Source organism: Triturus cristatus, chromosome 6 (assembly GCF_964204655.1).
Source record: "Triturus cristatus chromosome 6, aTriCri1.1, whole genome shotgun sequence".
Lineage (NCBI taxonomy): Eukaryota > Metazoa > Chordata > Amphibia > Caudata > Salamandridae > Triturus > Triturus cristatus.
The window spans coordinates 1,771,699,168-1,771,725,304 of record NC_140589.1 but is presented as its reverse complement, the minus strand read 5'-3'; positions in this window follow the sequence as shown (position 1 = coordinate 1,771,725,304).

The window sequence follows — 26,137 nt, the reverse complement described above, 5'->3', positions numbered from 1 at the left end:
GGACATCAGTCACCCTCCAAGGCCCAAATACAAACTATTAATAAAGTCAGAGAAAAACATGTTAGAATACGTAATTAAATGAATTCACTGTATACCACTTACTTCTACTCTAACCCCATTTACTGCATATATCTTTTGCATTAATAGCTTAGTAAAACTCACGCAGGTTAGTTTCAGCATGGCATGTGCGTTAATGCGAGAGTTTCGAGCAGCCATGTTAAAAGCTATTGCGCAGCTGCAAAGATTTCCCACTAAGCGACAGAAGCATCATTACTAGGTAGATGCAGTAGACGCATGTGCAGAAGAGTTCCCACGTTTCCGGCGGCCATTTTAAGGACACTCGGGTTACTGGTTAGTACTGCACATAGAAAAGCTTCCCCTAGATACAGTATGTAAATTGTGGTGCAACATTAGTACCCATGAACATGTTGATTACATTATTACATGTTATTCGAGAGGATTGCATACGAGCAAGTCTCTTTTATACGAAACCTTGCTCCAAGTGCTGCTTTAAAAGTCACAGGGTGAAGGAAGCTGAATGAACTGCATGGCTGATGTGAGCCTTAATGTTTAGTTCTGCATCCAATTAAAACCCTATGTTTTTAGCTTTATTAGTGCTAGGTGTTGGAATCCCAAACAACTCCCCGGGGATGAGGAAGATTATCAGTAGTTCAAAACTTATGGTTTGAGTCCAAAAAGCCACTTCTTTTCATTCAAATGGCCACTCCATTCAAGCCTTGCTTAAGAGTTGTGAAATCGTCCTTCTGGCTATTTACACTCAGATAAATCAGTGAGTCACCAGCATATAAATGATATGTAATGCGTCTGGCCTTAAAGATGGAAAATAAATGCTTGATAAACACATTAAATAACAGGTATATCCAAGGCCTTGGCTACCATTGGTGAAGCAGGTGCAATGCCCTGGAGCCCAAAGCCCTGAGGGGCCCATTGAACCTTGATAATTACTGCACTTTACTACCCGAACAACAGTCAAAGGGGACATTTTCGTAGCTTACAGCAGACCCCATGGCATACTTGAAACACTTTTGGATGTAGTAAGCATGAACCGTGAAGAACCCCACATTCAACCTACAATTCTGTTGAATGTGGGGTTCCAAACTTGACACCTTGTGTCTGCTCTGTGAAAGGATCTGAACCGTTCTAGAGTGGCACAGGACACAATGGCCACAATTTGAAGCCGCTTAAGCCGCAGGCCATAGTCCACTATACCCAGGGCCAGCTTTAGCACTGGTGGCTCCTGGTGCCACAATGTTTCTTGGCGCCCCCCACTGACCCCCTTTGCTATGGATTCCCTCCCTACCACCCTTTAACAGTGGTCCTCAAGTCTCCATAACCACTCTCTCTCACATGCATTTATTTTGTTTTATAGCACCACTCATGTCAGTGCAGAGTGTCAGTGCGCTTTGCCTCACAAACAAATTACACAGAGACAATGAATCATATGTGTGTGAATCAGTGTATAGGAAATGTTACTTAAGACAGAGGACTACAAGGTGTAGGAGTCACATGTCATCTATACTGGTAGGCAGTGTAGCTTAAGAGTGCCTGATCTGGAGAAGCAGAAAATCAGAATTTAAAATGTAAGATCATGGTTGGGGGTTCCCTTTAATAATAAGAATTGATGTCTACCCAAATGAACTCTTTTTGCGACATTAGGATAATGAAAGACTAAGTAAGAAAACATAACGTTCTAACCTATACCTTGCAGGCTGCATGCAGCTCTTTGATGACAGTTATTGGTCACTGTCCTATTATAAGATTTCAACTCATAAACTGCAAGTCACAAAAGTATTTCCGTGACAAAAGCAGTAACCCACTGAACTACTTACATTACAGGCACTTCTGTGATCTACACGGTGCACGTTCTTTGCAGCAGGAATATTTAAACTCTGGACTACCTTATGGTGAATCAAAACTTCCACTAGACAAAAACTCCAATCTCTCTTCTGCAAGCTCAATAATTACCATAGTTATCTTGACATTTTTACTGTTGCCTGGAAATTGCTGGAAGCAAAGAAGCTGCAGTAGGGGCTTTTACATCCACAATATACTGTAGAAATAGGGTGACAATGGCAGCGGTGGTTTGTTTACTTTGGCGTGCCCCCCCCCACCGGCTGCGAACTACGCAGAAAAAAAAAATCCAGAATAAAGATTTAATTGCCATTTTATTTTTTACTGTGGTGCGCACTTTAGCAGTCAGCATGGCTAGACTGGGAACTGAAACCAGCCCTGGCAATCAGTTCCACCGTCCCCCAAGGGGTGGGGGCAGGTGGGAGAGTGCGAGTGGGAAGCACCACTCCCGCTGCCGCTATTTTTACAGGTGGCCGATGTTGCAGCACTGCGGCAAAACGGCCACCTGTAACAGAACCAGCCCCCAGGGGTCTAAAACCAGCCCCCACCCTTCCGGCCCACCAGGGAAATGCCCGGTGCCCGCTACGGCCAGTCTGGTCCTGGCAGCAAACCTGATCCGAGCCGAGAGACATACGGGGCGTGCCCTCAACTGCTGATTGGCAGCAGAGGACAGGAGCATTGGCAGGCTGGATGCTCCAAAGTGCACAAATCACTTTGGACGGCTGTCTTGCACTGTCCAAAGTGACATGTGCTTTTTGAAGCTTTCCACCTAAATGTCGTAGACAGCTGGGTGGAGACCAAGTACAGGCCTAAAGGGCTTGAAGGAGCGTCCATCCAGGATGCTCATCCAATCCTGGCGCTGCAGAGCAGCGCCCTGATTGGTTAAGCAAGTCGGCTGGTCTTGTACTGCAGGAAAGAGGAAGATCGGGTCCACAGTGAGGAGTGTGGTTAGGTAAGTAGCTTTTTTCTTTTTTTTGTTATGTATATCTTGTGTGTAGTGTAATATGTTTTGTGTTCCCAGCAGCGGTTTGCCTGCCCACCACTCCCGATAGCTGGCAGCCGCAACTGGCCCATGGAAGTCAGTGCCCGGTGCTGTGGCACCGGTCGAACCACCCTAGAGCCGACCCTGACTGTATCAGATGCAGTTGATGGATTTAAAAGTATCAGCAGAGATAGTTCACCATTATCAGCAGTGTCCAACATGTTGTCCAGAAGTGAAACTAGAACTGTTCAGCTCCATGCTGAGAGGTCTGAAACCTGAATGGTGGCTATCCAGCTTTTGGTGGTGGTACAAGCTGGACTGCAAATGAGATGTTGCTTCTTTCTTCAAGATGTTTGGAGCACAGGAAAGGCCAGCAACAGGGTAATAGTCACGAAGGATGTCCGGGTCAAACAAGTACTTTTATTTTATCAAGGAAGTTATTACTGATTTCTTTAAAGTAGCTGGCTGCATGCTTGCTCTAAATCACTGGTGGGCAATTATAAAATATATCTGGAAAATTGTCCGATCAAAGAGGAGAAAAGGAGAAAGGAAAGAGAACAGAACAGAAAATAGTTCAAAAGTGGAAAAAGCGAGAAAAGCTCAGAAAAAAACAAAAAAAAGGAAGGAGAGAAAATTTGAATAGGGATTTTGAGAGTATAATTATCGTGAATAGGGAGACATAGAAGTGTAGTTTTGGTGAATAGAGAGGAAGCTATTATTTATCCCCCTCGCCCTTCCTTATTAAGGTGTGGGCAGAATGGTCAAGGGAAACAGGGTAGAGCATTTCATTACAATGACTGCCTCATGTGATGCCCTATTAGCAGTCCTTGCTTCTATGTCTCCTTTGAAGGGAGGAAAGATTTTCATGGAGACTAAAACGAGCTTGAAATCCAGGGAAGTGAGGTGAAAGGTTGGGAGAAAGGGGTGAAGAATCTAGAGGGGAGAAAGGTTAGAACAGAGAAGGACAGGGGAGTCGCGCGAGCGCACAATCCAAGATGGCCGCCACGGAGTGAGCACAGCTATTTTGGCCCGTTTTTGGACGAGTTTTATAGCTAAAAGGACTATTTTCCTTCTAATTATGGTACCTGGAGTCTTGTAACATCCTTGGCACCCGTTGGAGGCGTTTTTGCCCGTTTTTTGAGGAGGTTGAAGGTGATATGTGAGGAAGCTCCTTTCAGCAGTACTTCCACTCAGGTATTGCCGATTTTCTCTGTCAGGAGGGCAGAATCACAGTCAGGAAAGGGTGCGGCTGTGGCCTGGATACACCCACAGCTGGTGTTAGCTGCTGCACAGTGCTGCATTATTTCTAAGGGCTTGGAAATTATAATTTGAACAGATTACTGCCTCAAATAATTAACTTGTTACTATGGAGGGTAAAAATACTCCTTTGGTTCTTAACAAACGGAAAAAAAATACTACTTCACCTCCACTAGTCAAGGCTAAAATTGTAGAATCTTCTGAGCCTTCCTTAACTGATTTGTTTGATGAAATGCAGGCTATTCGTACTAACACAGATACTATTGCATCAGAACTGAAGAATTTGGGCAAAGATATGGCAAGTATTTAAAAGAAAGTTTCTGAGAATACAATTAAATTTCAAGACAACAAAACAAAATTAGATGCTCTTATTCCTGTTGCAGCACAAATAGAACCAATGAATACATTATTGCCAAATTAGGAAAATCATAATCGGCAGTACAATTTAAGAATTTGTTTTGTGTTTGAAAGCTTTATTAAAAAGTTGATGACAAAAGAGAGATATCAGCATAAATTACAATACAGAAACCATTGAGAAACTTAACATTGCTAATATCAGTATTAGAAACCACAAAGCATTTTTTAAGAGAATTTTTAACGTTGAGGGAGGTAATGGGAGGGAAGGATAAGGGAGGAAGGGAGGGGGAGAGGGAAAGGAAAATATAAAGATAATAAAATAGACCATACCATATCTAAAAATTACGACACATATTCAAATTGTAAAAGTCATAGAAAGTCAGCGATGCGAAGTTACCATCATAAAACAAGCAGTAATATTAAACAAAACTTATAGTGAATAGCAAAAGGAGAGAGTTCGAGACGTTCAAGGAGGTTTAAAATTTTCTGCACTGAGACATATAGGTTTCTTTAGGGCCAAGCAGTCCAAATACGTGGTGAGAGGCAACCAGAAAAAATCAACATTACGAGCAGGTTTACAAGTGGAGGCAAAGGAAACGTCCAATCTGTGAAAGTGGCATAATGAATTCCACCAGCCTTGTAAGGAGATGGAAGCTAGAGATTTCCAGTTGGAAGAAATATGTTGGAAGGCAAGCGCAAGCGTGAGGTCAAAGAGGCCGTGTAGATGAGCAGGGAGATTCAAGGAGTCAGAAAGGCTACCCAAAAAGAGAAATGAGTGTATAAAAGAGGAAGGAAGAGGGAAGATACGGGAGAGGCATGACCACACTTTCCCCCAAAAGGTAGAGACAACAGGGCATAGAAAAAACATGTGGAAAAGGTCAGCATCAGAAGAAGAACAAGTCCAGCATTTAGAATCGGAGGAGGGAGAAAAGCGGGATAAAGAAAGAGGAGAAAGGTAAAGCCTGTGATACAGATAAAATAAGGATTGAGTAAGAGAAGCAGAGCGGGAAATTTTTAAAGATCTGGACCACAACTTATCCCACAGAGCAATCGGCCAGGTACAACAAAAATCCGATTCCCAAGAAAGCTCCACTTTAGATTTGACACGATTAGGATTAGGAGATACAAAAGATTTATAGATGAGAGATGCTTTAGGGAGTGTAGCAAGAATATTAAGAAGAGAAGGAGGAGGTGACGATGATGATGAGGAGGGAAGAGAATAATAACGATCAAGGATAATTGCCATGAGGGTTGTGAATTTCCGCAGAAAGGAACGAGGGCACCGAAATAAAAGTTGAAATTGGGGAAAAGAGCGAGGGGATACACCGTCAAAGAGTTGGTTGACCCACATTATGCCCTTTACCCTCCATGCTTTCCAAAAAATAGGTCTATTTCTAAAAAGGATAAGAGAGTTATACCAAATAGTAGAATTTAAGAAGGATGTACGTGTGACCTCAGAGGGGAGAACCAAAGGACTTAAAAGAGAAGAGGTATGTTTAAATAGGGGGCAAAGAGAAAAAGGATTCCTGGAAGAGAATCGCATCACCTCGGCAAAGGAGAAGGGCAATAGTAAAGATTGCTCAATAAGGAGCCAGAGGGGCGTGAAAGGAGAGAGAGTTGATGAGATCCATCTCGAGGCCTGACGTAGAGAAAAGGATCTATGATAAAGACGGAAATCAGGAAAGTTAACCCCACCATTGGATTTAGGCTTACGGAGGGAGGCAATGGAAATTCTGGATTTCTTACCTTTCCAGAGAAAACGAGAAAGAAGAGAATCAATTTTTTTAAAGTAAGATGCAGGGATGTGAACCGGTAGCATAGAGAGGGTGTAAATTAAAATAGGGGCGATCATCATTTTGATTGAATCCAAACGACCCCACCAGGAGAGATAGAGGGGATTCCAGGCTGAGAGCGACTGATCAATCCTGGAAATATCTGCCGACAGATTCAATTTAACCGAGGATGAGATGGAATTGGAAAACAGGATAACAAGGTACTTAATCTTGGAGCTACTCCAGGCAAAACCAGTAGCAGAGAAAAGATGGGGAAGACAGGATGAGGTGAGAGGAAGAATCTCGGTTTTGTCCGAGTTGATCTTATAACCGGAAACCAAAGAAAAGGAATGAAACTCGGATAATAAGGGGGGGACGGAGGATTCAGGGTCAGAAATAAATAGTAAGATGTCATCCGCATAGGCAGAAAGTTTCAATTGATTAGAGCCATATGGGAAACCAGAAATGGAAGTGTTATTGCGAATGGAGGATAAGAAGGGTTCGAGAGATAAAACAAAAAGGAGTGGGGAAAGAGGGCAACCTTGGCGAACGCCTCTCTGAAGATTAAAAGATGGAGAGAGTTGTCCATTCACAAGTACCGAGGCCTTGGGGGCAGAATATAGGAGAGAGACAAGGGATATAAATTTGGGACCAAAACCATGCCACCGCAATGAAGCGAACAAAAAAGACCAGTCAACCCTGTCAAAGGCCTTCTCTGCGTCAACAGAGATAGCAGCAAGAGGGGTTGAAAGTGAGGGAGCTTTATTTAGAACGTTAAGAAGAAGGCGAGAGTTGTCCGAGGTAAGCCTGCCCTTAACGAATCCGCATTGCTCTTTGCCAATGAGGTAAGGCATAAGGGGGTCTAGGCGCATTGCAAGTAATTTGGCAAAGATTTTGTAGTCTACATTGACTAACGAAATCGGTCGGTAGTTTTTGCAAAACTGGTGGTCGCGACCTTCTTTGGGGATCAAACAGATGGAGGCATCTTGAAAAGTGCCTTCAGCCTTGCCAGAAGAGGAAAATGATTGAAAGAGGGCTAAAAGTTTAGGTAGTAGGATGTCTGAGAAATGCAAATAAAATTCCACAGGAAAACCGTCAGGGCCAGGGGTCTTCCCTTTAGTAAGGGCTGACAAGGCTGCAGAGAGTTCCTGAAGAGAGAGATCGAGATCAAGATCCGGAAAATTCAGGTGAGAGTTAGACGGTACAGGGAGCTTCTCAAAATAACTCCGAATAAGGGAAGGAGTGGGAGGACACTCTGGGGTATAGAGATTCTGATAGAACAATTGAAATTGCTCAAGGATTTCTTTGTCTTTGTGGAGAAGGGTGCCAGCAGAAGAATATATTGAGTCTATAAGAATGCGCTCCTTACGGGACTTGAGATAATTGGCCAAGAGCTTACCAGATTTATTGCGACCTCCGTAATACCGTGCACTACTGCGAAGAAGAATCGAAGAAGCGTTGTCTGTAGTTAATTTGTTGAACTCTAACTTAGCTCGCAGGAGATCCGGTGACATAAATTTATCAGAAGAAGTGTAAAACTGGTGCTCTAGAGTTTTAATATGAGCCAGGGAGGATTTCCGCTTTTGAATAAACCGTTTCTTCTTCCGAGAGACAAAGTCAATAATGAAACCCCTCGCGGAGGCTTTAAAGGAGTCCCACAGAGTGTGAAGAGAAATACTAGGGTCTGAGTTGAGAGAGAAGAAGTCCTCAACGAAAGAGCGAAAAGAAGAAGAAAAATTGGGATCAGTGAGGAGTGTACTGTTGAAGCGCCAACGGGAAGGTTTAGGCTGTGGTGGGAGTAGGTCAAAATCTGTCACGATGGGAGCGTGGTCCGAAATGACAATAGGTTCAATGGAAGAAGACAGAACGTTCTGAGATAAAGAATTAGAGAGGAAAATATAGTCAAGACGAGAGAAGGATGAGTGAGGAGGAGAGAAAAAGGAATAGTCCAGCGTGTCAGGGTGTGAAAGGCGCCAAGAGTCAATAAGATGTGATTGTGAAATAGTATTAAGAAATTGTTTGTGGGGCTTATGTGGTGTGAAGCGGACTGTGGATTTGCGGTCGAGGAACGGGTCAACAACCTGGTTGCAGTCACCACCAAAAACAAATGATACATCCTTATATTGAACACATTTCTCTGTAATCAAAGGCCAAAAAGAACAATCTGCTTGTACAGGCCCATAGACATTAAAGACAGTCAAAGGAATCGAACAATTTAAGAATTTTTAATTTGCCTGAACATGTGGAAGGTAATGACTGCACAAAACCAGATAAAGACCCCTCAATGGTTTCAAACTATTGTCCTATTTCCTTGATTAATCAGGATTGTAAACTTTACGCAAAGATCCTGGCAACAAGATTAGCTTCAGTTTTGCATTCCATTGTACATATTGATCAACCAGGTTTCATGAAAAACAGACAGTCAATAAACAATGTAAGATTATTACTCCATGCAATTGAAAGTGGTGCATCATTAACTCAACCTGCTGGCCTTCTAGCCTTAGATGCAGAAAAGACTTTTGACAAAGTACATTGGCAAGATCTTTCTCATACATTGGCTGTATTTAATATGGGTTCCTCATTTATTCGTATGATTTCAGCTTTTTATTCAGGTCCGTCTGCTCAACTTTTTATTAATGGTCAGAGGTCCGATACATTTTTACTTTACAGATGTACTAGGCAAGGATGCCCGTTATCACCTTTACTTTTCTTACTTGCAATAGAACCTTTGTTACTTGTGATTAGAAATTCCAAAGAAATTGAAGGTCTTACTATTAACAATATTCTTATTAAAACCTCTGCACATGCTGATGACGTGCTTCTCTATATTGGTAATCCCGCTTCGTCAATTCCTTCATTATTAGATTTAATTAATGCTATTCTCAATTTTCAGGATACTCACTAAATACTAACAAAACAGATTTTTTCCCCTTAAATATTCATTGACTACCAGTCATGGTTCCCAACAAAGATATAATTTGGTTCCGCTGGCAAAATCAAATACATGGGTATATTATTTTCACATAATATAAAACAATCGATTTCATTAAACTGTGAAAGTATTTTAGAATATATCAGAGAAAATTTTCAAAAATGGTCTGCACTCCATTTAACCTGGTGGGGGAAGATAAGTACTATTAAAATGGTTATTGCTCCGAAAATCTTTTACTTTCTATCCATGATGCCTATACATCTTCCTCTTAAATTCTATAAAAAAACATTTAAAGCATTATTACCAGATTTATTTGCAATAACAAACCTCCTCATATATGCTATAAGAAATTGAAGGTTGTCAAGAACAATGGTGGTTTAGGTTTACCTGATTTTGTAAAGTATCATAAAGATTTCATTTTAAAGCAAAGTATAATATGGTTTCAAACTGTGACACCTAATAATACTCCTACTTGGCTTAGTATTGAACAAAGCTTGGTTGCCCCGTTTCCATTGCCATGTCTAATTCAACAAGTTTGCTCCGTAGATCAACTATTGTGAAATCTACAAAATTGATATTAAATGTTCTTGATTACATTTTTCAAAACATGATGGCATTTACATTACACTCATCATTATGGTTTAATCCTAGACTTTAGTTAAATAGCTCCACAACATTTTGGAATATTTGGATTAAAGCTGGTATTTTTTACTTGAAAGATATATACTGTGACAATACTTTTTTATCTTTTCAGGAACTACAACAATTGTTCAAACTAAAATTTACAGATAGTTATAAATATGAACTATTGTGTAATTCAATGCTAGACACTTTCCATAATAATTTTCCCCAGAATGCGACATCTGATTTGGCAAACCCTGGCCTCCTCTTCTCATGCTGCATCTCTCTTTTATAAAAAATTGGATGGAAGTACAAATGATAATATTATTTTCCTAACTTCTTTTTGAAATAATGGATAAGATATTGTATTATCCTTAGATATTTTGCGGAAAATCTGGCAGAATAACGGCTCAGGATGGTTGCCCGTTTCAATATATCAAACAAATACATTTATTTATTCAATTGCTTATTGACTGCTTTTAGGTTATTTAAAGCAAAATTATTGAATTCTTGAGTATGTTGGAATTGCTCTCAACAAGAAGGACTGTTAAAATATATGCTCTTTGACTGTCCTTACATTAGTAAGTTTTGGAATGATGTTCGGAATGGATGTATGTCGTTACAATGCACACTTTTACAACGCATGCACTTACAACGCATTTTTTACAACACACAATCCATTACAACGCATGACATTACAACGCATGACACTACAACGCATTTTTAAAAACTACCTTTACAACGCATTCCATTACAACGCATACTACCATTACAACACATACCATTACAACGCATAATATTAAATTGCATTTAAGGTAAGTATTAGATAGTATAGGGGTAAAAATTACTTTTCTAACTCCAGGGGGTGCAACAGTAGGGTAAGTGTTGGATAGTATAGGGGTAAAAATTACTATTCTAACTCCAGGGGGTGCAACAGTAGGGTAAGTGTTGGATAGTATAGGGGTAACAATTACTATTCTAACTCCAGGGGGTGCAACAGTAGTGTAAGTGTTGGATAGTATAGGGGTAAAAATTACTATTCTAACTCCAGGGGGTGCAACAGTAGGGTAAGTGTTGGATAGTATAGGGGTAAAAATTACTATTCTAACTCCAGGGGGTGCAACAGTAGGGTAAGTGTTGGATAGTATAGGGGTAAAAATTACTATTCTAACTCCAGGGGGTGCAACAGTAGGGTAAGTGTTGGATAGTATAGGGGTAAAAATTACTATTCTAACTCCAGGGGGTGCAACAGTAGGGAAAGTGTTGGATAGTATAGGGGTAAAAATTACTATTCTAACTCCAGGGGGTGCAACAGTAGGGAAAGTGTTGGATAGTATAGGGGTTAAAATTACTATTCTAACTCCAGGGGGTGCAACAGTAGGGTAAGTGTTGGATAGTATAAGGGTAAAAATTACTATTCTAACTCCAGGGGGTGCAACAGTAGGGTAAGTGTTGGATAGTATAGGGGTAAAAATTACTATTCTAACTCCAGGGGGTGCAACAGTAGGGTAAGTGTTGGATAGTGTAGTGTAATATTATGCGTTGTAATGTTATGCGTTGTAATGGTAGTATGCGTTGTAATGGAATGCGTTGTAAAGGTAGTTTTTAAAAATGCGTTGTAGTGTCATGCGTTGTAATGTTATGCGTTGTAATGGATTGTGCGTTGTAAAAAATGCGTTGTAAGTGTAGTGCATTGTAAAAGTTGCGTTGTAAAGGTTGTTCCCCGTTCGGAATATAGTAATGAAAATATTGAATATTACTGATATATTGTCTCACACTATAATAATTTGTAAATCAGTCGTTATTACAACAAAATTGACAGATCTCGAAGGCAAGCTTTTTGATTTTTTAATTTCAGCTGCGTTGAAATCTATTACTGCCAATTGAAAAAATGCTTCATTACTGTCAGTACATACATGGTGAGCATGGATACATTTTTCCAGAAGAGGAGACAATTTATACCTTACAGGTGTTATTCTTGACACTTCTAATTATCATTTATTTTGGAAACCAATTGATAGTTATATAGCTTTACAGCCATGACTATATCTAATATGTTCAGTAAATTAATATCTGCTTAACTATTCTTTTTTTTATTATTCTTAATACAACTACGTAGTTCTACTAAAATTTTACTAGAGTCATAATAACTTGTAATATTTCCTTCTATTAAAGGATTCATCTGTGTTCTATTTTCTAGCTTTAATTTTTTTCCTTTATTATTCCTGTCTTCCTTTTCTTGCTTTTCTTTTCTTTTATTACAGTATATACTTATATTCATGGGTACTTAAGATTGTTTAGCCGATATTAAAATGTTAAATAACTGTTAGATAATTCACTAGTTAGCAAACTATAACATATGGGTACCTTTTTCCGATGCTCTTTTTTGTATGGTCTTTTTTATATTTGATCAAAATCAATAAAATATTTGAATAGGAGAATAGAGAAGGACAAGTGTGAGAGAGCCCTCGGGTCAGGCCAGGAGTGTCACCTGGTCAGGGTAGCAGCAGGACTCAGGGCAGATTGTCACCCTACATTGTTCAAGACACAGGCGAGGGCTGCTGTGTTCTTCTCTGTGGTGATAATACCCATTTGTGACTTGCAACACAGAGGCTGCTGTTGCAGGGGAGCAAAGCAGGGTGAGGCCCAATATTCATCACCTAACAGAGGTAAGACGTTTTGAGACAGGTAATATAAGGCTGGTGTGAGAATGAGGCCAGAGAAAGAAAGAGAAAATGGACAGAGCAAAGGAGAAGAAATGGAAGAAGGGGGTGTTTCCTCTGGTATAATTCTCAACATTGGTCTATTGTGTGCATTCGTGACATTATGTTACCAATAGACTAATGTGGTCAATGTTGGCATATAATGCAGGCCTGGCCGTAGTTCGCGGTGTTTTGCTACGCGGAACTCCGCGAAGTGACAAAAATACTCTGCGAAGTTCTGCAAGTGGCGGAGTGCAGTGCGAACTGCTGTTCACGCTGGTTTTTCTGCCGCTCGGGCAGATATTGTACCTGAGCTGCAGGTTGCGCTCGCGATCTTACCATTCGCAAGCACGAGCAGGGAAAGAACTCAGCTGCACTATGCGGAGTGGAGTTTTCTGCACTCCGGGAGCTCCGCGGAGCGCAGAAAACTCTGCAAACTCTGCGAACGGAGCAGAGTTCACCGCCCATGCCTTGTATAATGCTGGTCATCCTTGGCATATCATGTGCGTCCATGGCATAATTTAGCCCGTCTCTAACATGTGGATCCGTGGCTTACTTTGGGCATTCTTGACAAAATGATGTCCACCCTTGACATACAGGCAGTAATACCCAGCAGAGGATTGGCATTTGTGGTTAATATGATGGTGATGCAAGGGCAGGTAAAGCAGAATGTGTCCAGGGATGGCACCAGTGTGTGTACATTCTTGATGAAAATGACACTCTGGTGTTTGCGGATTAAACCTATATTTACTAAAGATAAGAAGGTAGCATTTTGTTGAGAAATGTAGTGTTTTAAATGAAAATGACAAGATTTTGTTTGGCGGAAATACTTGTAATGGATAACATAGGGGGTGCTTTTTCAGAGTTTGGCAAGGTGATCTTTTGGGGTAAAACGTTTGCTTTGCTAAAATATATTTAAAGCTTCTATTTGAGTGGCTTTTATTGACTGCTATTCCATGGCTCACTAATGCTGCCTTGTTCCTGAGCGGTGACGCTGTCTTTTTTCTGAATGTCTAAGGTCTCTGTAACCCGGGTGCTTGCAGCGCTGTACAAGCCTATAAGACCCCTATACACTGTTGCCTCTGGCATGAGATTGTGATATCTTTTGATTATTCATCATCATCAAACTTTATTTCAGCACATTGCCATAAAAGCTCATTAAATCAGATACATCAGTGCAATAAGACATTAAAAGATCACAATTAATATGATTAAGAAATCCAGAATAAAATGTTATAATAGCAGCAGTGGATAGTAGTCATTCAACAAGGCCAGAATTAAAAATACTTTAAATAACATACAATAACTTGGAATCCAAATCCATGATGTCAAACAGAAGATATTTCATATATTTGGAGCCAGATGCATAATAAAACATAACATGCGAATAAGTCTCCAAACCTATGCTGGTGACAATAGAGAAATCCTTTTCTGTCTGCATCTCCACATACTCAGTAAGAAGTCCCTAACACCCAGGTGGTGGCACAATGGCAAAAGCCAAGACCTCCTGAGAGTGTGGTGAAGCGGGCAGAAGAACAGGACATGTTCAATGGATTCCTTGATTTCTGGGAAAAAGGGGCAGCCTGTCTCCAGTTCTGAATAGGGACTATGCCATCTTACTGTAAATGATTGGAGCTGCAAAGTACCTATCCGTATTTTAAGGTAGTGAGTTCTAGCAGCCGTGGGCTCAATTTGATCTATATACTCCTCCAAATAGTAAACATCTGTAAAATCCAGAAAGGCTGAAGTCAAAGAGCCTACTCCCCTAAACCCAATGAAACCATCATTTGCATGGCTCCAGTTCATCCCCTTTAGTGTGGTCTTAGATATACTACATGCAGACTCAGGGTGCACCCAAAGATTCTCACACCCAATCTCTGAAAGAAAACATTTAATGTACCCCAGCCATGGGATCCTGTCAGCCACAGAGAGCATTAAGATTTCTTCTAGTCCCTCCCGAAAGGGCATTAGATCAACTGCGGACCAGATCTTCCTTCAATACAACAAGGGTCTAAGTCTGACTCTGTGAATGAGAGGTCCAATGCCCAGGTCTAACCAAAGTGAGACAAGTGGGATACTAGCGTGGAGGTTGGTGAGGAGACGTATGAAGCGATTCTCCACCAGCTCTATAACATTAACGTTGTCATGGCCCCAGATTTCCTCAGCATATAATCCTCCCCCCAGGGCTTGAAGATTATCAATTTGCAAGACAGGGGTTACCGGACAGAAGCTAAAACCCTGTAGAGCTATCAAAATTCCTCCTGTATGGTGCTCCAGCCTGAGTGTGCACTTATTCATCTGGGGAGACCAACCAAAGTGTTTGTTGAGTGTGTACCCTAGATATTCAAAGGCGTGCACCCTCTCCACTGGAACACCATTGGGTGTGCTCTCGTTGAGTGACACGGATTCAAAACCATATACTTGGTCTTGCTAAGATTGATTTCAAGTCCTTCCTATCCACAGAACGCACCAAACCGGTCCAACTGGTTTTGGATGCCCAAAGGGGATTTCAAAACCAGCAAGGCGTCATCTGCGAACAGGAGGGATGGGACCTTTTTCCTGTTTGGGGCGTCGTGGTTGCATTGCTCCAGTTGTGTTACCAGATCATTAATGTATAGCAAAACAAAGTCGGAGCTAAAACGCTTCCCTGTCTAACACCCCTGGACACTGGAATTGGGTCTGACAACTCCTCAGATGGACCACACCTAACCAGTGCGTAATTCCTCAGGTGCAGCTTCCTGGTGACATCAACTAAATATGTCGGAACACCCATATCGGTCAGAATCTTCCACTGGACATCCCTTCAACAAGATCAAATGCCAGCCGGAGGTCGACGAATATTACATAGAGCAACCCCTCCTAGCATGACATATTTCCAATAGAGTAATTGAAGTTGGAGAACTTGACTGGTGGTGCTAGTCCTGGCTGTAAACCCAGCTTGTAAGAGAGTCAGTACTCCTGTATTGTCCATCCAGGCTTCTAGTCTGTTCCAGCGGATTTGACTAAAGAGCTTCTGTGAGCAGTCAGTGAGACTAATGGGCAGGTAATTGGATTGTAGTGACTTCAAACCTTTAGGTCTGCAAGGTAGAGGCTCCAAATCTCCCTCTCGGCTTTGAACAGGTTCACCGGTACTTTATCCAACCTTGGCGCTTCCCCAGGGCTAATCCGATCTATGGCATTGGCAACCTCACTTACAGTAATAGGGCATAAAGCACAATCATCTTGCCATGGCGCTACTGCCCCAAGTTGAACATGCAATAAAAAGGTTCCCCCTGCCAAAGCTGCTCGACCAACTGTATCACCTGCAAGGGAGGGCAGGGTCACACCTTCTACCCCCCTATTGGAAGGACTCACTGCAGAACCAGCAGCTGACTGTTGGTCCAGCTAATTCGGCCCCATACCACACTCATAAAGTCCTGTAAAGTGATCAGCCTAGGCGAAAGCCGTAATGTTACAAGACATGGGGGCAGCAGATTCTGGGCCCCTGTTAGCCACTATATGTCAATATGAGCAGTGGTCTTTCTCTTTGGGTGAAAATAGAAGTGCCTACCATTTGGCAATTTCGTGATCTTGCTTTGCCTTGACTAAGGTGGCTTTATAGGAGGCCCTAGCTTCCTGTATTGTAGCTCTAATCCCACCTTTGATGGCAGTCGTCAGGTCGCGCCTAGCTACCCTAAAAGCCTTAGTGTACCTTTGGGCCATTTTGGCCCATTTGGGGAGAAATTTAGCCTCTACAATAAACACTTCCTTTAAGGAGCAAAACAGGGAATTATGACTGGGTGAGAGACCCTCCCATGAAGCCTCTGCAAGTGAGTTCCCACCCAAAGCCAATACACTTACAGGGCAGAGGCTAATGCCTCAGACAGCTGGGTCTGGATGGATGGACTGGCAGTGATGGTGCTCCATTTCAATCTACGGCGGTTGCCAGTTGGTAAAAGCCTCCTGTCAAAGGGTTCGTAGTCTAGAGAAGGAATCTTGAGACCCATCGAACTTAGGGAGAGATCCAAGGCATTCTGGTCACTGTCCTGCCAAGGGACCACCTACATATCAATTACTTGTGGCCACAGCCTGATGTCCATCAATATATTGTCTATCTGACTGGTGCCTTCAAGGCTATTGAAGGTGATCTTCCCTTCTCTGTCTGACAGGGTTCTCCCATTGCAGGCTCTCAACCCTCTATTAAGGGTGAAAGCATTTACTTGCAAGGCTACAGTAGACCATTTTTTAACCGGTTTGGGCAAAAGCTCCAGGATAGCCCACACTACAACTTCTTCCCCACTAATTATGTCAAAAGCAATACCAAGGTGTTTGATTATCCATCTCTGCTCCATTTAAACTCCTTTAAAAACTAGGAGGCAATCCCGGCACCAAGAGCACACAGGAAGAACCCACGCAATCTATAACTCAGCACACCTGTGAAGGAAATGCAACAAATGCATCTGAGGCAAAGGCTGCAGGGAGACAAAAGACAAAGTATAGCATGGAAGAGACATGGCCACAGCAACTCTTTGACTGCCACCAACCGCATACTCACCATGAGATGACAAAAAGCAACAGATGCTGAGAAAATATGAACCAACACAATCTGTGCGAGAGTCAGAAGTGCCTATTCCACTCATCCCTCCACATACAACATGTATTCCCTACACAAGGTGGGAATCCACACTAGAACCGGGTTCTTTGTTGCCCCACGGAGAGCCCACTTATTGAAAAAAAAAATGTGATCGCTATTGCATGTACAATTGGGATTACTGAGGTTACTGAAGGGTAGGACAATAGGGAGTGTATAGAGAATTTTATCTTGGGATTGTTGATGTTTAGGAAGCGGGAACAGTATTTATGGGACTGTTGAATTAAGGGATCGGCTGTGAGAAATAGCACTTGGATTCATAGCGATATCGGGGTTTCAGAGTTGGGAGGAGACTTGGGAATTTATAGGGATGTTGGATTTGCAGAGTGGGCAGGTTCATATGTATTGTATATAATGTATTGTAGGGTAAGGGAAGTGATAAGAGAAAGGGGACTTTATTTAGGACTGTATTAATGAGATTGCTGGGGTTAGCGAGAAGGCAGTATCAGGCACGTTGTAACTATGAGATTGTGGGATAAGGGAAGAGGTAGAAGAATGGGATGGCATTCATGACATTGTTGACTTTGGAGAGGGAGTAGGCTCAGAAGCATTGTAACTATGGATTGTGGAGTAAGGAAAGAGGTAGGAGAATGGGAACGGTATTCGTTAGATTGTTGGGGATGGTGAGAAGGTTGGCTCAGAAGCATTGTACCCTGTGGGGTTTGGAGGTAAGGGTACAGGTAGGGGAATGGGGTGTATTCATGAGCTTATTGTAGTCAGTGAGATGGTAGGATTACTGAGACTATACTCAAGGAGTTTTTTGATGTGGAAAGGTAGTGGTCTTGTAATCATGAGACTTTTCGTGAGGGCAAGGGAAGGACAAGTGAGTTCAAAATTGAGCTTGAGGGCACAATCGCAGATAACATGGACACCAGAATGAAGAGCATCCGCCACAAGCTTGAACATGCTAAGGGAACAACTTAGAGCAAGACATACATGCAGGCTGTGGAAGAGAGGCCCTACGCAGCAGCAAATAGCACAGGGACCCCTGTAAAAGTGTAAAAAGCGAGTGTTACACAACACTCTGACCGAGAAGTTAGTAGACCTCATACGACTACATCACAAAGTCCTACTTGAGATCTGCCGCACCCAGAGACCACATCCACTAAACAGCACCAGACATGGAGAAGTAATAAATAGGGCTGGTTTTAGACGATCCACAAAGATGTGAAGTCGCAGGTCATCATTCTCAATTTTAATTGCAGCAGTCAAAGAATAAAATGGGATATGTTCCCAGTTGGGATTGCTTAAATCATTAAAATATGAATTTATGGCTATCTTGTCATATGACCCACTTTTGATTACAATATGTTTTAATGCCAAATACCTTTGTTTAACACCTATAAAACTCACCAAGTTCCGTCTTCAAACGTGTGCTCTGTTTTGGGGCTAATGACCTGTGTGTTTTTCAGTTTCAATTTCAGCATTTACTAGACTGCCTGGCCATCTAATGTTCCATGTATCACCTCTCTGCCTGTTTGTTTTCTTTGTACCTCAGACCTCCAGCTACGTGTTGCCTGGCCCTATCGTTCTTATTTTAGCTCACTTTTAATTATTGTTTTTGTTTCCTTGTATCTGCCCCCCACCCACGAGGTTGTCTGGCCTCACTTTACTTTTATTTACCTTTCATTGTTTTTACGTCTTTTATATGCCAATATTTCTTTTAAATCACCTTTTTTATGCCTGATTTCTGTGCGGTCCCCTGGGCAGGTCCCTAGTCTCTGCCTGCGCCTGCCTTGCCTGGCCTTAAAATGGCCACTGTAGAGTGGATGTGATAGCATTTAGTGGACTGCCTGGACCAGTGGTGCTGAACCTGTCGTCCTGGGCCTCTGGGGGTCCGTGGAATCTACTCAGGGGGTCTGCAGCTGCATGAAAATTAGATAATATTATCCGAGTAATAAGGGGTATATAAATGAAGAAGCTCAATTTAAAGCTGAAAATGTTAAAATGTTCTGTAAATGTGAAGGAATTTGAAATATGAGTCTAAAAATGAAGTTAGTGTCCTCCGATCGATTTGAGGAAGCAGTGCAAGTGCATCAAACAGAATATAGTATGGAAGATGAGTGACCTAAATGGAATTTAGAAAAGCTCCAACCTCCCCATCAATATTAAAATTCCGATTTTTTTAATATTTGCTTCTGAATTAAATGACATATTTAATCATTTATGTATTTGTTTGATGAATGCTTTTTTTTGTATATTGTTTTGCGGTTCAAACCATCGAAAATGCTTATGACAGTGTCCCCGACTTCCTGTAATGACTCAGTGGAGTCCTCGAATTCCAGTAATGATTCAGTGATGGTCCCCAGGTTCCAGTAAGGATGAGGAGGGGGTCCACAGAAGTCAAACTATTAAGAACCACTGGCATAGGTCTTTAACGGTCTTCATATTATCTCTCTGCTTGTTTGTTTTCCTTGTGTCTCTGCCCTCTGGCAAAGGGTTGCCTGGCCCTGTTCAGACCCTGCTCTTACTTTAATTGAATTAGTTAATTCACAGCTCACAAATTCAGAGTGGCTCACAGCACTGAGACAACTTTACATGCACAACTAACAATACCCCCAGTATCCTGGATGAGGACGCCTCAGCTGCCCCGAGTCTGTTGAATCTCTCTGTGGCATTCTACAGTCTTCCCACCATTTTGTTGAAGCGCACGCTTGAATACAGCCACAACTTTCTAAAGTGGTTAAGATCCTTCCATTTGCGATAGTATGTTCTATAATATTTCTCACCTTTCAATGACTCTGGGTAGAGAAACAACAGGTGCTCCAGGGATCTGGTCTTTGAATGTGGGGGATGACATAATGTGTGCCCGCCTAACTGTTAATATTATGCTATTGTTACAGTTTTTGTGCATTTCATATTTTTGTGTTTTATTAATAATGTGCAGAATGTGGATTTACTCTTGAATTTACATGTGTTAACTGACATGGTGTACTGCATTTGAAATGTATTTGTCATTACTTGCTAAAGTGTCTTTTTCTGGCCTATGCTAACTATGCCTCAACTAGTCCTCAACACCATCTTGTTCAAAATGAATGTCTTCTCCTGCGTGTTCACTGTTTATCTTCTCAGCAAAGTTATGTTTATTTCCATTGATGCTGTTCTTGCTGTTCTCAACAAAAACTTTCCACCATGGACACAGTAACGTTGCTATTTCTCAAGACCCTTTCGTCAGTTCACTGTACTTTATTCATTCACAATAATTTGCTGTTGTTCTTGTAAGTAGATTGTGTAGGCAATATGATGTATAGAAAAACTGTGCTATGATTTGCTATCGATTTCATTCTTTTGCTCACACTGATGATTGTGCAGAAATGAATGCTTTCCTGTGCAAGTAAAGTGCGTATAAACTTCTGATTTTGAGAGTGAGCCAGAGATTTTCCGAAGAGCTTTCAATGCTACTAGGAATGCTGTCCTGTTTCATGTTGGTTTTGGTACTCATTTGGGACTGAATTCTTTTTGGATTATGCACCGTATTCTGTATTGCTCAATTTACTGAGAGCCTTCATGGCAAATGACTTTATCCTTTCGCAATTACAATTTCTGTACTGCACTTTTTAAATTTGCATAATAAATGTTTTAAGATTTCATTTCCTGCTCTAGAACTCAATTATGGAACCTGTACTCACCTAATTGGCTCTATTGTGACATGTTGTAAGGTGCCTTATCTCAGACGCATATAACCTCATGAAATTGAGGTCTAACATGGTCTTCAGTTCATCCACCCGTGGACGTGCAGTTGAGGTATCATTTTGGGGGTGTACATTTTAGGGGTCCCCTGGGCCCACACTATCATCATTTGTGAGGTGTTTCTCTGCAGCTTGAAGGGTCCCATAGCACTGTTGATGTATATATACTGATGTGCCAACAAGCAGTACATTATGAGCTTCATCAGTTTCCTGATGGGCCTCTACAGAAGGAGCATATTTGCATCTCCAAGGAGAGATAATAGGCAGAAAAATGCTAAGACTGCTGCTGATTGATGACTCAAAGGCAGGCATTCCTCAGATCTCCTTGTCATTACAGTCACACAGTCAGGGCCGGCATCACTGCCCTTATAGTGGCTGTTGTATTTGTTTCATCATATTACAGAATGTTTTCCACTCTGGCTGTGCAAACAATGTTTCTAAAGGATGACACGTTTTCGAAGAAATAAGTAGACCTTCCCCCTTTGGAAGCCATTATGTCAGCAGGGCTTAGCTGTGTTGAGAACTAAACTGAACATTGTAATGTAACTACTCTCCTTTTTCTATTTCTTAAAAACCAAAACGGGACAATACAAAGAACCTTGAGTTGGAATATATTCACCTATTGTTGGCCCAATCTTAGAATGAATTCAGATTTGACTTTCTTAGTTGAGAATTAGTTCCAGTGACAGTTTGAAACTTTGCAACAAGAAACGTAAGTTTAATTTATTTTACTTCAAGGTGGTTCTTTTTGTCACTTCTGGAGTTACAACTGCGATTCAGGAGTTAGGAACGCTGCTATATGGAATGCACTACTAGCACCGGTCTTCCTATTACACAGCTCTCCCTGCAAGTGGTACCTATTTTTATTAGGTCGACCCTAGAGGTAGCGTGCATGCGCTGGTCTGCGAGGCATGCGGTATTGGAATATGGAATAGAAACCCCGCCCACTCTCCGCCCATATTTGCCATTGGCTTGTGTCATTGCCCTTTGTAAATGCTGGCTTCTGATTTGTAAATAGGCTTAGTAACGCCTTGTCTTCATTTGTAACCTCCCATGGCGACTGGCCCTTTTACTTCAGTTGTTACACAGTACGTGTTATTTAGTCCGTAAGCACTATTTTCTTTATTGAGTTTCTCTTACTGCAGGCAGGACATGTGCTGGTTCAGCTGGAACCGCTTGTGTTTATTTAAGCAGCACGGCCGCACTTTATCTTATCTTATGTGCTTTTAAATTAACAATATGGGTGCCCGCTTTATCCTTAACACAGGCGCCCGCTTTCAATCACATGGGCGTTCACTTTCAATAACAACACGGGCGCCCACTTTACCTGTAACATGGGCGCGCGCTTTCAATAACAACACGGGCGCCCGCTTTCACTTTAACCCGGGCGCCGGCATTATCTCAATCCCCACCCACCCCGTCGCTCCTTAATCTTGCTCCGTCGCCCTCATGTCTGTCTCTCCCCCCTCACCAACCAGACCTAAAGCCCACCTCCTCCAGGAGACCATCTACCTTGCCTCTATCCTCTACCCTTGCTTGTTTTATCAAAGTGCTTCTTCTGTGCTGTGGACAGTGCTGTTGCGGAGTTGGTGTGCCTGAGGTTTTTGTCTCATGCGCATATCCGGCGCGCTCTCTTCTGCAAATCAAACCCTTGGCTTTCGTATATGGTTAATAAAGTAATTAGTTCTCCAAAGGAGGCCTTGGCTGGCATCTAATTAACTGAAGGGATTTTAAAAGCCCTTGAGCCGGGGGCCTGATTCATGATGCATGTCTTGCAGCAGCCTCCACATTGGCTGAAAATACTGCAAAAGAGCCGTGCTGTGACCCCGTGGCCGAAGGCTGAGCTGTCTGCCAGCCAGGACTACCTGGGCACGATGCCTTCCTCCCCGAGAGACCGCAGGGCCTAGCAGCCCCAAGCAGAGATCCGATGAACGGACACAGCGGAGCACGGCCTGCTGCCCACACACATCTCAGACCACACACAGCTGGGCAGAATAATGCTACGCAACCTCTCTTCATAACGAGGACACACAGACACACACACACACACACACACACATCCCTTCTGTCAATACACTCACTCGCCATCTCCACGCTGGCACCGGTACACACACACACACACACACACATATATATATATATATATATATATTCACTGAAAAAACCATAGGTTTCACACATGCTATAGTTAGCTGGACATTTTACTCATAAAAAACCATTGAAATTCCCCCGTTATAGTTAGTGCAGGCAACTATAACTCACGCGACCGCAATCCTCTGCTGATGCTAATACTGTATTTAGACACTTATTTGCCCATGTCTTCTTCCATTAAATGTTAGCTATACATATATTGCAAATATTTTTTTTTCATAAAGACACATATGTCATCAGCAGAGGATTGCGGTCGCGTGAGTTATAGTTGCCTGCACTAACTATAACGGGGGAATTTCAATGGTTTTTTATGAGTAAAATGTCCAGCTAACTATAGCATGTGTGAAACCTATGGTTTTTTCAGTGAATTTGCAAGGTTTTTTAAATGCTAATTCCTAACTATAACGTGTGTGAAACCTATGGTTTTTTCAGTGAATTTGTACGTTTTTTTTAAATGCTAAGTTACTTTACGCCGTTCGTGGAGTGCGCGCCCACGTAACGCAGTTCGTTCCGTGCACGCACGGTGCGCTTCGCGCACCGTGCGCGCACAGTGAGCACCCGGTGCGCTTCGTGCACCGCGCGCCCACTTTACGCAGTTAGTGCCGTGCACGCACGGTGGGCACGCGGTGCGCTACGCGCACCGCGTGCCCACATTACGCTGGATGGGCCATGTACGCACGATGCGCTTCGCGCACCGTCCGCACATGGAGGACATATTATGCGCTTCGTTGAGAAACGTAATCTATTAATTGTTGCAAGTTGTGATATGCCGTGCACATACGGTAAGCGTAATCGGCGTTTTTTCAAAAAAATTTAAAATTGTTTTTTTTGTCTTGGGTGTTGTTTGGGGACACCTTAATCATGGCTAGGTGGTTAGGAGCTGTCTAAGATGCCCCTTTACATGTTTTCAACCTTTGTTTTTCCTCCCCCCCTCAGAGTGCGAGAGAGAAAATGGCTGCCGCCACATCCTGGTTTCGATCGATTCGAATGTTTACTAAGATCGAACAGCCAATCAGAATCGCGCTCGCGCACGGCACCGTACGCATACGGTAAGCTTACCGTAAGCGCACGGTAAGCGCACCGTAAGCTGCCACAGATATATATATTGATTTAAATGCTATTTTCTCAGGAAATACTGAACAGATTTACACCAGACCTACAAAAGGCACTTCCTTGACCTGTAGACTACCTCTCTGCCAAATTTCAAGTAACTCTGTTCAGCCGTTCGGGCTGTAGCTGTGTCTAAAGGTCCTATGGAAAAATGCATGGGAAAAACGCGTTTTGGGACCCCCCTTTTTTCTCAGCCCCCGCTTGACGAATCCCCCCGAGACTTTCAGGGTAGGAGCGGAGCGTAGCGCCCCATTAGTTTTGAAAATTTCGTGAGGATTCGTCGACCGGCGCCAAAGTTATTCCAAATAGAATGTTGCGGTTTTCCTATGGAAACAGGGTCCTAACTATAACTACCTACTGGCGACCGCCAGTAGGTAATATATATATATATATATATACATATATATATATATATATATATATATATATATATATATATATATATATATGTATATATATATATATATATATATATATACACACATATATACACACACACACACACACATGCCTGCACCCAGCATCCACAGTGTGAAACAAGCAAAAAGCTACACACAGCAGCCAGATCCACAGTAGCTACCAAACACACCTGTCCGACACACATTGGCACCCACATGCGCTACACATACCTGCCCTCCACACTCACATACACACGCCCACCTGCCAGCACCACAGTGGTCCCCACAGGTGCTACTTACACATGCCCTCCACACACACATATTTTCTGTATGATAGACTGGATTTTGCCTAACCGATCTCAGATCTCAGAATCTAAGGAGGAGGAGAGCAGTGGCAAAGGAAACGGAAACATTGAAGCATTTGTACTATTAAAAAACACTTAAATCAGAATACCGTTGGGGACAGGTCTTCCAAGAACTACATTTTATTTTAACTTTTCTCAGCAAAAGGCTTAATTAGTTTTTCTGCAACACATTTAATACTTGATAACCTTAATTAAGATATTTTATCAAACAAAATCTCAATAGGTCCTTAAGAGTTTATCAGTCAAAAGTTTCAAACATTATTTACTTGTCCAAATGGAGCTAAGCTTTTTCAACTCTGTTGGTTTCAAAGAAGTACCTTTAAGTTGTGTTTTTTCTCCAAAGGATCAAGGTTGAATACAAATAGTTTGTTTCATGTTATCTTGCAAGCTTAAATTAATATTACATTTCAGTAACGTCTAACGAATAAGAGAGAAACATGTTCACTATCTCCAAAGTCGTAATTTGCATCAGTTGCAAGACATCATATTCAGCAATGTCAAACTGAAGAGTAAAATATTCTATTAATACAAACTCTTTTTAAGTGGCTTAATTAATATTTTCAAAGCTTCTCTGATATGATATACTTGTGTTAGAGTTATTGGTATCTGTGTCTGACTTTTACACACAAAGATTGTATACGAATAGCCTGGAGTTTGTCCATCTTAAAAATTCACCATTTGGATGTGAAATAGGTGCTGTTAAGATGTTTTATATGCAGGAAGCTGATAGTTATTTGCATGGAGTTGGCCTGTCATGTGACTGCCTATATGGGTAACTTCAACCTAAGAGTGCTAAAAGCATGCTTTTCTTTTTCAAAACAAAATGTTCATGCTGAGCAAATATAATGCTACCTATTCCACATTCACACTTCATTCGTTTAAATGTGTTTTTTAGGTCGAGACTGGGCAGCACATGCACTGCTGCTAAGCATGCAGTATTGGAGTATGGCTTTGAAGCCCCGCTTACTCTCCAAGCATATTTGTGTAATTGGCTCGTGTCATTGACCTTCGCAAACACTGGCTTTCGAGTCGTTGTTAGGCTTGTTAGTCCCTCCTTGCTACTGTCTTGTCTGCATTTGTTACCTACGATACGACTGGACCTTTTACTTGTCTTGTTACACGTCTGCTTTATCTTGGCTGTGAGCACTATTTTGTTGAATGATTTGCCCTATTCCAGCCACTAGGTCGCAGCACGCTGCCCTCTTTTATTTTAATTATAATTACTAATGGCGGTAAGCTTTAACTATAGCGGCCGCGTTTCCTTCTTTATTTTTTTGTTTACTAGTGCCCATGAAGCTC